Raw genomic sequence first — 13221 nt, 5'->3', positions numbered from 1 at the left:
GATGAAGCAAGGTTGTAGAAAGGAGCAGGAATAGGACAAAAAGGTAGCTTGACAAACTGAAATCTCTGGTTCCACACATACCTGAGATTTTTATTTCACATTTTCTTTTTCTGTTGATGCCAACAAGATTTTGCTTCTATTAAGAAAATTCTAACATAAACACAATTACATGAAGAAAAGTAACTAAAAGTCAGGACTATCTACAATGACAGTGAGCACATAGACATGCAATTCACTGTTTCAATGTAATCACTAAATTTGAGCCACAATTCAGTCTGAACTTCCTGGTTGCCAAAGGAACAAAAGGAAATCTGGTCAAATACATTGTTTATATTATACATAAAAAACAGTGTGAATCACCTTTCTCATGTAAGTAACTGTTTTGATTTATGGGAAGTTTTTTTTTCATGTAGGTAATAACTGGAATAATGTATTGAAGTGTCTTTAATAAATCTTTAAGATAAATGAAATATTGTGCTTTGTTTAAATGTTTTAGACCTTTACTATAACTTGAGTATATAGCAAAGTAAGTTAACTGAATGAAAGAATTTTAGGTTAATGCAGTTCAACACATATTAGCAGTTGGCCTAAAGAATAAAATCTATGGTAAACAGGAAGTGAATGTCCTGCATATACTATAAAATATCTCCCACTAATATAAATTTTCTCAGACCAATATTCTAATAAAAGTGAAACATGAGACAATTTAATATTGTCCAGTGTAGTATGCCTGTTCTATATGGGAATATTGTACATCATACTGGTGACTAATTATCAAGCCTCACCAAGATTTTTACTGGCAGAATAACCATTTACAGTGGCAGGAAAATAAAAGTTCAAGGAAGAGATTTCTTTATGCAATTTTCACATAAACATCAATATACCTGTCATAAAACTGAGCATGATATTTTTTAAGTTTTATTAATGTATAATTTATCTACATAAAATTGACTTATGGTAAAAAATATAGTTCATTATTGTAAGTGGTCCTCACTCCCATACTTAGGTTTTGGCCATCATCATTTCTTATCTGTATCTTTGAGTGATCTTTCAGGTGACTTTCCTATCTGTAGTTTTGTCTTTCCCAATCTTACTTCCATACTGTAAATATTATCAGCCATATTTGTAAAAACAAGTCTTGTTATTCTATCTACCCATTGCACATTATAGACCACCCCAAAATTCAAGGCCTTAAATCAATAATTTACTTAGCTCATAAATCTGCAATTTTGTTAGGAACTGGAAGGAAGGACCCATCTCTACTTCACACAGTATCAAAGGGGCACTCAATTAAAAGCTTGAAAATAACTTCCAAAATGGCTCATTCACATTTGGTTATAGTTGGAAGCTCAGCTGAAGGTCAAGGGCTTTAGTTCCTTTACACATGGGGTTTTCTGAACTGCTTGGAGTTCCTTAAAGATGGTTTCTAAGAACATCTGTCCCCAGAGTCAAGAAGGAGACATTGCCTGGAAAGGCAAATACCTAGAAACTGGCACAGCCCCACTTATGCTAGATTCTATTCTAGTGGTCAAGCAGTCATAGAATAATGTCAAAGAATGTGGGGTCATACTTTAAAACTATCACAAGTTAACATGTCACTTCTCTGTTTAAAATTCAGCAATATCCCTATATTATTTTCTTCAAGTATTTTGACCAAACAGGCAAGCACATTTCTTCATGATCTTTATACAATTTACTTCTGCAGCTTCATATCTTTCTGCTTCCATGTTTGACACTTAAGTGCTTTTTGATTCTTATAAATCTATATGTAGTGCCTGGCTTAGTGCATTTGTCATCCCTCTCAACTGTTGCATCGTAGCCTGTTTAACTCATACTCACTCTTCAGAGCTCAGCTCAGGTGTCTATTCTTCTGGAAACATTTTCATAACCTTTATCTCTGCTCCCCCCTAACTCCTATGAAGTCTGAAATAGGTATCTCTCCTATGGAGCCTCTGTGTATAAATTCATAGCATCTTTTATGATATTTTACTTCTTTGCTTACTTATTTGACTTTATTACTAAATTGTGTACCTCATAAAAATAGGTATCATGTCTCATTTGCATTGTATTCTCAAGGTTTTTTGAATAAGTGGAAACATGATCAAATGTACACACCATAGGGTGCAGAAATTATTGATTTGCACGTATATAAGACTGTTACATTTTATATTAGGCAGGTACTTCTGAAGACCTTTCATAATCAAAAAAATAAATTATTCAAGACTAACTTTCAAATAAATTTTTATACAAACCTGGGTTGATGTAGTTTCAGAGCACATAAATATACAGTTATGATAGCAAGTTTACTTAAATACTTTTTAAGTGTTCTCATCATTATCTCTAATATTTTATAAAGTGTTTCCCCCTAAGTGAGCAGCAAGGTTGTTGTTGTTTTTTTTTTTTAATCTTGTGTTTTATCACATTTAACATCTAATACACTGTTATTGATTGTGGGATAGGTTTTTCACACTAGAATTAGCAAGAGCACTTCATAAATGCTTGAATGATATCATTATAGGATGTAAAAAGACTTTCAATTATCATATGCATGACTGTTAAAAAAGCATAAAACCTACTAAAATCACTTGTACAGGTCCAATGTTTACACAGTTGATCAACCTTATTCATGGATTCTGTATTAAGAATTCCCTTGCTATTTATAACCCTAAAATCAATCCTTGTAAGGATAGTTTTCCAGGATCCTTTGTAGACATTTGTGCATACATAGTGGTAGAAAACTCCAGTCATCTTATGGTATGCATTCTACCGAAGTCACACAAGGTAATGATCTGCCTTCTTGCAGCTCATACTGCAAACAACTGTCTTTTATGGTCTGTTTAGTGCCATATTTTTTACCTTTTGTTTTTGTTGATGATTTTGCTGTTTCAAATGGAACCTGAGCATTGTTGAAATGTATTTAGTGTGAAGGCTGTGATGTGTCCTATGGAGAAAATAAATTTTGTCCAGGCATGAGTTAAAGTGCTGTTGGTCAAGAATTCAAAGTTAATGAATCAACAATATATATTAAATAAAGTGTCATAACACAGAAATACTCATAAAACAAGGTTTTGTGTTGTTTGGTTGATGAAATGTTGTGACCAGCAGTTCACAGGAACCTAATCCCTTGTTTCCTCTGTGAGTAATGATTCTGATATTTGCTCATTCAGTGTTTGTGGTGACCATTATTGAATACTACTACAGCAAATAGTAATTCACTGTTTAACCAAAATATGCTTCTTGGGTTGCTGGTAAAATTTGAGATTATTTCTCCTTAATCTATAAAATGCTCTGCCAAATTCCTGTAGCTAAAACACAACTAATCTATCCATGGCCTACCAGTTTTAAAATTAATACTTGATAATTATGTTTAGTTCACAATGATTCCCATTTTGTACATAAAGCAAGAGGCTATTAATATTACATATGATATTTCAACAATACCACATGATTTCAAATATAGGAAATACGACTAACAAAGTTTTTTAAAGTTCAGACATTTGTATTAACTCAAATTATTTTTGTAGTTCCAAAGAAACCCTGATTTTCTCAATAAGGGCTACTTAAAGAAGGCTTTCTATATTATTTGATGTAAGCAAACATTTGCTAATGGAGTTAATAGTTGATGTGTTTTGAAATTTTAAATGCAGCTTATTTCTTAAACTAGAATAATATATCTGCAATAATACAAACTAAAGTATTGAATTTGATAAAGTACTAAACCTGGTTTGTTATGAGTAAAAATGCTGGTATATTACATTTTGGGGTGTATTAATGCTACTAAAATGTTTTTAGGGTAATTTAGTCATGCAGGTGGAATTATGTGACCCTGAACAAAATGAAAATGAGTTCTACATAGGTGTGCTTGACTGACATAGGCTGTACTGATAGTACACCACAGTGATAGAGATATACAATAATGTTGTGCATGTTGTGTGTGCTAAGTCGATTCAGTTGTGTCTGACTCTGTGTGACCCCATGGACTAGAGCCCACCAGGCTCTTCTGACCATGAGATTATCCAGGCAAGAATACTGGAGTGGGTTGCCCTGCCCTCCTCCAGGGGATCTTCCTGACCCAGGGAATGAACCCATGTCTCTTATGTCTAACGCCTTGGCAGGCGATTTATTTACCACTGCTGCCACCTGGGAAAACTCAGTGTTATTATACATCACTAGATATTGATTCTTATAAATCATGATAAAGTTTCTCATTGGGATTTCCTAAATCACAGAAAACTAGCCAGTCTGATCACACAGACCACAGCCTGTCTAACTTAATTAAATGAAGCCATGCCATGTGGGGCCATTCAAAATGAACAGGTCATGGTGGAGAGGTCTGACAGAATGTGGTCCACTGGAGAAGGGAATGGCAAATCACTTCAGTATTCTTGCCTTGAGAACCCCATGAACAGTATGAAAAGGCAAAATAATAGGATACTGAAAGAGGAACTCCCCAGGTGAGTAGGTGCCCAATATGCTACTGGAGATCAGTTCAGTAGCTCAGTCATGTACGATTCTTTGCAACGCCATGAATAGCAGCACGCCAGCCCTCTCTGTCCATCACCAACTCCTGGAATTCACCCACTCTGTCCATCGAGTCAGTGATGCCATACATCCATCTCATCCTCTGTCGTCCCCTTCTCCTCCTGCCCCCAATCCCTCCCAGCATGAGTGTCTTTTCCAATGAGTCAACTCTTCGCATGAGGTGGCCAAAGTACTGGAGTTTCAGCTTTAGCATCATTCCTTCCAAAGATTCCCTGGGCTGATCTCCTTCAGAATGGACAGGTTGGATCTCCTTGCAGTCCAAGGGACTCTCAAGAGTCTTCTCCAACACCACAGTTCAAAAGCATCAATTTTTCAGCTTTCAGCTTTCGTCACAGTCCAACACTCACATCCATACATGATCACTGGGAAAACCATAGCCTTGACTAGATGGACCTTTGTTGGAAAAGTAATGTCTCTGCTTTTCAATATGCTGTCTAGGTTGGTCATAACTTTTCTTCCAAGGAGTAAGCATCTTTTAATTTCATGGCTAGAGTCACCATCTGCCGCAATTTTGGAGCCCCCCCCAAAATAAAATCTGACACTGTTTCCACTGCTTCCCAATCTATTTGCCATGAAGTGATGGGACCAGATGCCATGATCTCCGTTTTAAGAATGTTGAGCTTTAAGCCAACTTTTTCACTCTCCTCTTTACTTTCATCAAAAGGCTTTTGAGTTCCTCTTCACTTTCTGCCATAAGAGTGGTGTCATCTGCATATCTGAGGTTATTGATATTTCTCCCAGCAATCTTGATTCCAGCTTGTGCTCCTTCCAGCCCAGCATTTCTCATGATGTACTATGCATATAAGTTAAATAATTAGAGTGACAATATACAGCCTTGATGCACTCCTTTTCCTATTTGGAACCAGTGTGTTGTTCCATGTCCAGTGCAAACTGGTGCTTCCTGACATACATACAGGTTTCTCAAGAGGCAGGTAAGGAAGTCTGGTATTGCCATCTCTTTCAGAATTTTCCACAATTTATTGTGATCCACACAGTCAAGGCTTTGGCATAGTCAAAAAAGCAGAAATATATGTTTTTCTGGAACTCTCTTGCTTTTTTGATGATCCAGCATCTGTTGGTAATTTGATCTCTGGTTCCTCTGCCTTTTCTAAAACCAGCTTGAACATCAGGGAGTTCACGGTTCATGTATTGCTGAAGCCTGGCTTGGAGAATTTTGAGCATTACTTTACTAGCATGTGAGATGAGCGCAATCGTGTGGTAGTTTGAGTATTCTTTGGCATTGCCTTTCTTTGGAATTTGAATGAAAACTGACCTTTTCCAGTCCTGTGTCCACTGCTGAGTTTTCCAAATGTGTTGGCATATTGAGTGCAGCGCTTTCACAGCATCATCTTTCAGGATTTGAAATAGCTTAATAGGAATTCCATCACCTCCACTAGCTTTGTTCATAGTGATGCTTTCTAAGGCCCACTTGACTTCACATTCCAGGATGTCTGGCTCTAGGTGAGTGATCACACCATCATGATTATCTTGGTCTTGAAGATCTCTTTTTGTACAGTTCTTCTGTGTATTCTTGCCACCTCTTCTTAATATCTTCTGCTTCTGTTAGGTCCATACCATTTCTGTCCTTTATCGAGCCCATCTTTGCATGAAATGTTCCCTTAGTAGCTCTAATTTTCTTCAAGCTCAAATGTTCCCTTGGTAGCTCTAATTTTCTTTTCTTCTCTAGTTTTCCCATTCTGTTGTTTTCCTCTAATTCTTTGTATTGATTGCTGAGGAAGGCTTTCTTATCTCTTTTTGCTATTCTTTGGAACTCTGAATTCAAATGGGTATATCATTCCTTTTCTCCTTTGCTTTTCACGTCTCTTCTTTTCACAGCTATTTGTAAGGCCTCCTCAGACAGCCATTTTACTTTTATGCATTTCTTTTGCATGGGGATGGTCTTGATCCCTGTCTCCTACACAATGTCACGAACCTCCATCCACAGTTCATCAGGCACTCTATTAATCAGATCTAGTCCCATAAATCTATTTCTAACTTCCACTGTATAATCATAAGGGATTTGAATGGTCTAGTGGTTTTCTCTACTTTCTTCAATTTAAGTTTGAATTTGGCAATGAGGTGTTCATGGTATGAGCCACAGTCAGCTCGTGGTCTTGTTTTTGTTGACTGTATAGAGCTTCTCCATCTTTGACTGCAAAGAATATAATCAATCTGATTTTGGTGTTGACCATCTGGTGATGTCCATGTATAGAGTCTTCTCTTGTGTTGTTGGAAGAGGGTGTTTGCTATGACCAGTGCATTTTCTTGGCAAAACTCTATTAGTCTTTGCCCTGCTTCATTCCACATTCCATGGCCAAATTTGCCTCTTACTCCAGGTGTTTCTTGACTTCCTACTTTTGCATTCCAGTCCCTATAATGAAAAGGACATCTTTTGGGGGTGTTAGTTCTAGAAGATCTTGTCTGTCTTCATAGAACCATTCAGCTTCAGCTTCTTCAGCATTACTGGTTGGGGCATAGACTTGGATTACTGTAATATTGAATGGTTTGCCTTGGAGACGAACAGAGATCATTCTGCCGTTTTTGAGATTGCATCCAAGTACTGCATTTCGGACTCTTTTGTTGACCATGATGGCTACTCCATTTCTTCTGAGGGATTCCTGCCCACAGTAGTAGATATAATGGTCATCTGAGTTAAATTCACCCATTCCAGTCCATTTTAGTTCGCTGATTCCTAGAATGTTGACGTTCACTCTTGCCATCTCTTGTTTGACCACTTCCAATTTGCCTTGATTCATAGACCTAACATTCCAGATTCCTATGTAATATTGCTCTTTACAGCATCGGACCTTGCTTCTATCACCAGTCACATCCACAGCTGGGTATTGTTTTTGCTTTGGCTCCATTCCTTCATTCTTTCTGGAGTTATTTCTCCACTGATCTCCAGTAACATATTGGGCACCTACTGACCTGGGGAGTTCCTCTTTCCTATCCTCTCATTTTGCCTTTTCATACTGTTCATGGGGTTCCCAAGGCAAGAATACTGAAGTGGTTTGCATTCCCTTCTCCTGTGGACCACATTCTGTCAGATCTCTCCACCATGACCAGTCCATTTTGGGTGGCCCCATGGGCATGGCTTAGTGTCATTGAGTTAGACAAGGGTGCAATCGTAGTGTTACTAGATTGGCTAGTTTTCTGTGATTATGGTCTCAGTGTGCCGGCCCTATGGTGCCTTTGGCCCTAGTCCCCAGTTAACTTCTGAGTACTCAAAGGGCTGATCATCATCAGCGGGCAGCTGTGACTGGCACACATAGCATGGGCAAGGAGCTACCCCATGTCTGAGGTCAGGGGCAGAAGCTGGGAGGACCCCATGCCCGAGGGACAGCGGCCAAGAGGAGTTACCCCACATCTGAGTTCAGGGATGGTGGCCGAGAGTGCCAGGCTTCAACAGTGCAGGAGCAGCTGAGAGGAGTTACTCCACGCCTGAGGCCAGAGACTTTGGCTGGGAGGAGCAACCACACGTCCAAGGAGTCGTGGCTGCGTGGGAGCAGGAGGGCCTAGAGGAGCTATTCCATGTTCAAGGTCAGAAGGGGTGGCAGTGAGGAGATATCCCTCATCCAAGGTAAGGAGCAGAGGCTGCACTTTTCTGGAGCAGCCATGAAGAGATACCCCACGCTCAAGGTAAGAGAAACCCAAGTTAGACGGTAGGTGTTGCAAGAGGGCATCAGAGGGCAGCCACACTGAAACCATAATCACTGGAGATCAGTGGAGAAATAACTCCAGAAAGAATGAAGGAATGGAGCCAAAACAAGACAATACCCAGTTGTGGATATGACTGGTGATAGAAGCAAGGTCCGATGCTATAAAGAACAATATTACATAGGAATCTGGAATGTTAGGTCTATGAATCAAGGCAAATTGGAAGTGGTCAAACAGGATTTGGTGAGAACGAACGTCGACATTCTAGGAATCAGTGAACTAAGATGGACTGGAATGGGTGAATTTAACTCAGATGACCATTATATCTACTACTGTGGCCAGGAATCCCTTAGAAGAAATGAAGTAGTCATCATAGTCAAAAAGAGAGTCTGAAATGCAGTCCTTGGGTGCAATCTCAAAAATGACAGAATGATCTCTGTTCGTTTCCAAGGCAAACCATTCAATATCACAGTAATCCAAGCCTATGCTTCAACCAGTAATGCTGAAGAAGCTGATGTTGAATGGTTCTATGAAGACAGACAGACCTTTTAGAACTAACACACAAAAAAGATGTTCTTTTCATTATAGGGACTGGAATGCAAAAGTAGGAAGTCAAGAAACACTTGTAGTGACAGGCAAGTTTGGCTTTGGAGAACGGAATGAAGCAGGGCAAAGGCTAATAGAGTTTTGCCGAGAGAATGCACTGGTCATAGCAAACACCTTCTTCCAACAACACAAGAGAAGGCTCTATACATGGACATCACCAGATGGTCAACACCAAAATCAGATTGATTATATTCTTTGCAGTCAAAGATGGATAAGCTCTATACAGTCAACAAAAACAAGACTGTGAGCTGACTGTAGCACAGATCATGAACTCCGTATTGCCAAATTCAGACTTAAATTGAAAATGGTAGGGAAAACTACTAAACCATTCAGGTATGACCTAAATCAAATCCCTTATGGTTATACAGTGGAAGTTAGAAATAGATTTAAGGGCCTAGATCTGATAAATAGAGTGCCTGATGAACTATGGATGGAGGTTCGTGACATTGTACAGGAGACAGGGATCAAGACCATCCCCATGGAAGAGAAATGCAAAAAAGCAAAATGGCTGTCTGAGGAGGCCTTACAAATAGCTGTGAAAAGAAGAGACGTGAAAAGCAAAGGAGAAAAGGAATGATATACCCATCTGAATGCAGAGTTCCAAAGAATAGCAAGAAGAGATAAGAAAGCCTTCCTCAGTGATCAATGCAAAGAAATAGAGGAAAACAACAGAATGGGAAAGATTAGAGATCTCTTGAAGAAAATTAGAGCTACCAAGGAAATATTTCATGCAAAGATGGGCTCGATAAAGGACAGAAATGGTATGGACCTAACAGAAGCTGAATATATTAAAAAGAGTTGGCAAGAAAACGCAGAAAATTTGTACAAAAAATTCTTCACAGCCCAGATAATGATGATGGTGTGATTACTCACCTAGACATCCTGGAATGTGAAGTCCAGTGGGCCTTAGAAAGCATCACTACAAACAAAGCTAGTGGAGGTGATGGAATTCCAGTTGAGCTATGTCAAATCCTGAAAGATGATGCTGTGAAAGCGCTGCACTCAATATGCCAGCACATTTGGAAAACTCAGCAGTGGCCACAGGAGTGGAAAAAGTCATTTTTCATTCCAATTCCAAAGAAAGGCAATGCCAAAGAATGCTCAAACTGCTGCACAATTGCACTCATCTCACACACTAGTAAAGTAATGCTTAAAATTCTCCAAACCAGGCTTCAGCAATACGTGAACCATGAACTTCCAGATGTTCAACTCGTTTTAGAAAAGGCAGAGGAACCAGAGATCAAATTGCCAACATCCACTGGATCATGGAAAAAGCAAGAGAGTTCCAGAAAAACATCTATTTCTGCTTTTTTGACTATGCCAAAGCCTTTGACTGTGTGGATCACAATAAATTGTGGAAAATTCTGAAAGAGATGGGAATACCAGAGCATCTGACCTGCCTCTTGAGAAACCTATATGCAGGTCGGGAAGCAAGAGTTAAAACTGGACATGGAACAACAGACCAATTCCAAATTGAACCAGTATATTGTCACCCTGCTTATTTAACTTATATGCAGAGTACATCATGAGAAACGCTGGACTGGAAGAAGCACAAGCTGGAATCAAGATTGCCAGGAGAAATATCAATAACCTCAGGTAGACAGATGACACCACCCTTATGGCAGAAAATGAAGAGGAACTCAAAAGCCTCTTGTGAAAGTGAAAGAGGAGAGTGAAAAAGTTGGCTTAAAGCTCAACATTCAGAACACTAAGATCATGTCATCTGGTCCCATAACCTCATGGGAAATAGATGGGGAAACAGTGGAAACAGTGTCAGACTTTAATTTGGGGGGCTCCAAAATCACTGCAGATGGTGACTGTAGCCGTGAAATTAAAAGGTGCTTACTCCTACGAAGGAAAGCCATGACCAACTAGATAGCATATTCAAAAGCAGAGACATTACTTTTCCAACAAAGGTCCGTCTAGTCAAGGCTATGGTTTCTCAAGTGGTCATGTATTGATGTGAGAGTTGGACTGTGAAGAAAGCTGAGCAACAAAGAATTGATGCTTTTGAACTGTGGTGTTGGAGAAGACTCTTGAGATTCCATTGGAATTCAAGGAGATCCAACCATTCCATCCTAAAGGAGACCAGTCCTGGGTGTTCATTGGAAGGACTGATGCTGAAGCTGAAACTCCAGTACTTTGGCCAACTCATGCAAAGAGTTGACTCATTGGAAAAGACCCTGATCCTGGGAGGGATTGGGGGAAGAAAGAGAAGGAGATGACAGAGGATGTGATGGCTGGATGCCATTACCAACTATATGGACATGAATTTGAGTAGACTCTGGGATTTGTTGATGGACCAGGAGGCCTGGCATGCTGCGATTCATGGGTTTGCAAAGAGTTGCACATGACTGAGAGACTGAACTGAGTTAACTGACTGAAATGCCTTTGGGCATCCTTTGCTCGCATTTAAGAGAAACAATTATTCTCTCTCTACTCTGAGACTTAGACTAGAAATGGTCATGTAGATTTGATGGGAACTGAAGTGTACTGCCACTGCACTGCTGCAAAAGATACTTTTCTCTCCTTTTTATAATAATGTTACAGTGAATTCAGCATATGAGAACAAATACTTGATGGAAGTACTTGACTGGAATATTTAAAATCTCTTTGAGATATATTCCAGGCAGACATGATTACTTTTATCAAGCAGGGATCGTTAATTTTGGACTGGGAAAACTTTGAAAAATACATTCCGGAGCTCCAAATATAAAACTATAACAACTGAAATTATTTAAAAATATTCTGTTTGGAATTCTTTCAAAGTCTTTAAAACAGACTTATTTTGAAGAACTCTGATTATTTTTAGAGTCAATCAAATATGAGTAAGATTTCAAAATTATGGAGAATTGTTTCCTAATACATTTCATGGCATTTGGTCTAGTTTTATAAGTTCTAGTTTATCCTGCGATGCTTCTATAGGGTGTGCCACCGAAGTTCCCTTTACACTAAACCATAATGATTATACCCCAATATTTCATCTCTGTTAAACCATACACTCCATAGGAATTACATTAAAGCTATATACTGGCTTACTTAAATCCACCATTAAACAGAAATACAGATTTACCCAGGCCTGATTCCCTTTTAATATATTAAAGTAATGAAAAGATTCCCTTACTTATGGAAAGAGGGCTAACTTCTCAATGTATAGCAAAGGAAAACAACAAACTGAGAGAACATACTAGATATTTTTTTATGGTCAATATAGTAGAATTTTATTTCAGTCAATATAAATACATTAATTTGGAAGACATGTTATTGGTATCGGGTATAGGGAGACAAGCTATGTGGTTTCTAGACATTGAAAATACTGTAAAGCATAAACTTGTGTTTCTGTGTCACTCTCCAACTTCTCAAGACTACGAACAAAGTTGTAAATCTACAATTTTTCCAGATAAGAGAAAATATCTACTAACTAGCTAATCACAATGAGTATAATACAATCATGGAATTAGTCTGGCTTTCATCTGATAAAATAGTTCAGAAAGGCCAGTGATGCTTTTAATGAGTGGCCTTAAGCAATTCATTTAACATGTTTCAGCCTCCATTTTACTCTTCTCTAATCTAAAAGATTAAGATGCATCTACTTCCCAGCAGTGTTGAGGCTTAATTTCATTTGATTCAAAAGCCTCTGGGCTTTTTCCATGATCATCCGTGTTTGGTTTCAGAAAGTTCTGAACTGTCAAAATTCGTCATACAAAAGTGATGTCACAGAGTACATCCTTTGCTAAAAGCTCTGATTTCTATATTTTAATTCAAACTTTATGTTGTGATAGGTGCTTAAATATCTTTAGCAATATATACATATGTCACATATCTCTTTTGATATAGGCTACCCTAAGAAACTCTTCAGGATTAATATGGTCTTCTGCACTAGCTTGAATTGTAATTCAACCCACAATAAGAGAAACATCAATGATTTTAATTCCCTTTTGTCAAAGTCCTTGGGGATTACCTGTGAAGAACAAACTCTCAAATATACTTGACCACATATAAGAGAATATGTAATGTGCTGTGTCATTTCTGAACATAGCTTTCATTCAATCTCATTAGAGTGACTAAACATGACATGTATAATCAATATCATCAGACAACAGGGTGAAAAAAGCAATGTGGTACAGACATTATAATTACAGAAAACTGTTAGACTGAGAAAAATCTGCATAACTTTTTAATCAGCAATGATCTATGCAAACAACAATGGATTACATACTAATTTACTTCAGTGAAGCTGAAAATACACTTTTGACTTCAGCACAAGCAGACTATAAATCCATTTCTCCTAAACTGCTATGCATTATGCAGTGCATGTTTGTTTCCCTTCCCTGCCCCCCTCGCTCGTCCCCTGCAGTGAGTCATATGTTGAAGTCCTAAACCTCCACGTAAGGGTAGTTAGAGCCAGGGCTTTTG

The sequence above is a fragment of the Capra hircus genome, chromosome 6 (assembly GCF_001704415.2).
Source record: "Capra hircus breed San Clemente chromosome 6, ASM170441v1, whole genome shotgun sequence".
Lineage (NCBI taxonomy): Eukaryota > Metazoa > Chordata > Mammalia > Artiodactyla > Bovidae > Capra > Capra hircus.
Note: the sequence above shows the minus strand (reverse complement) of the source record.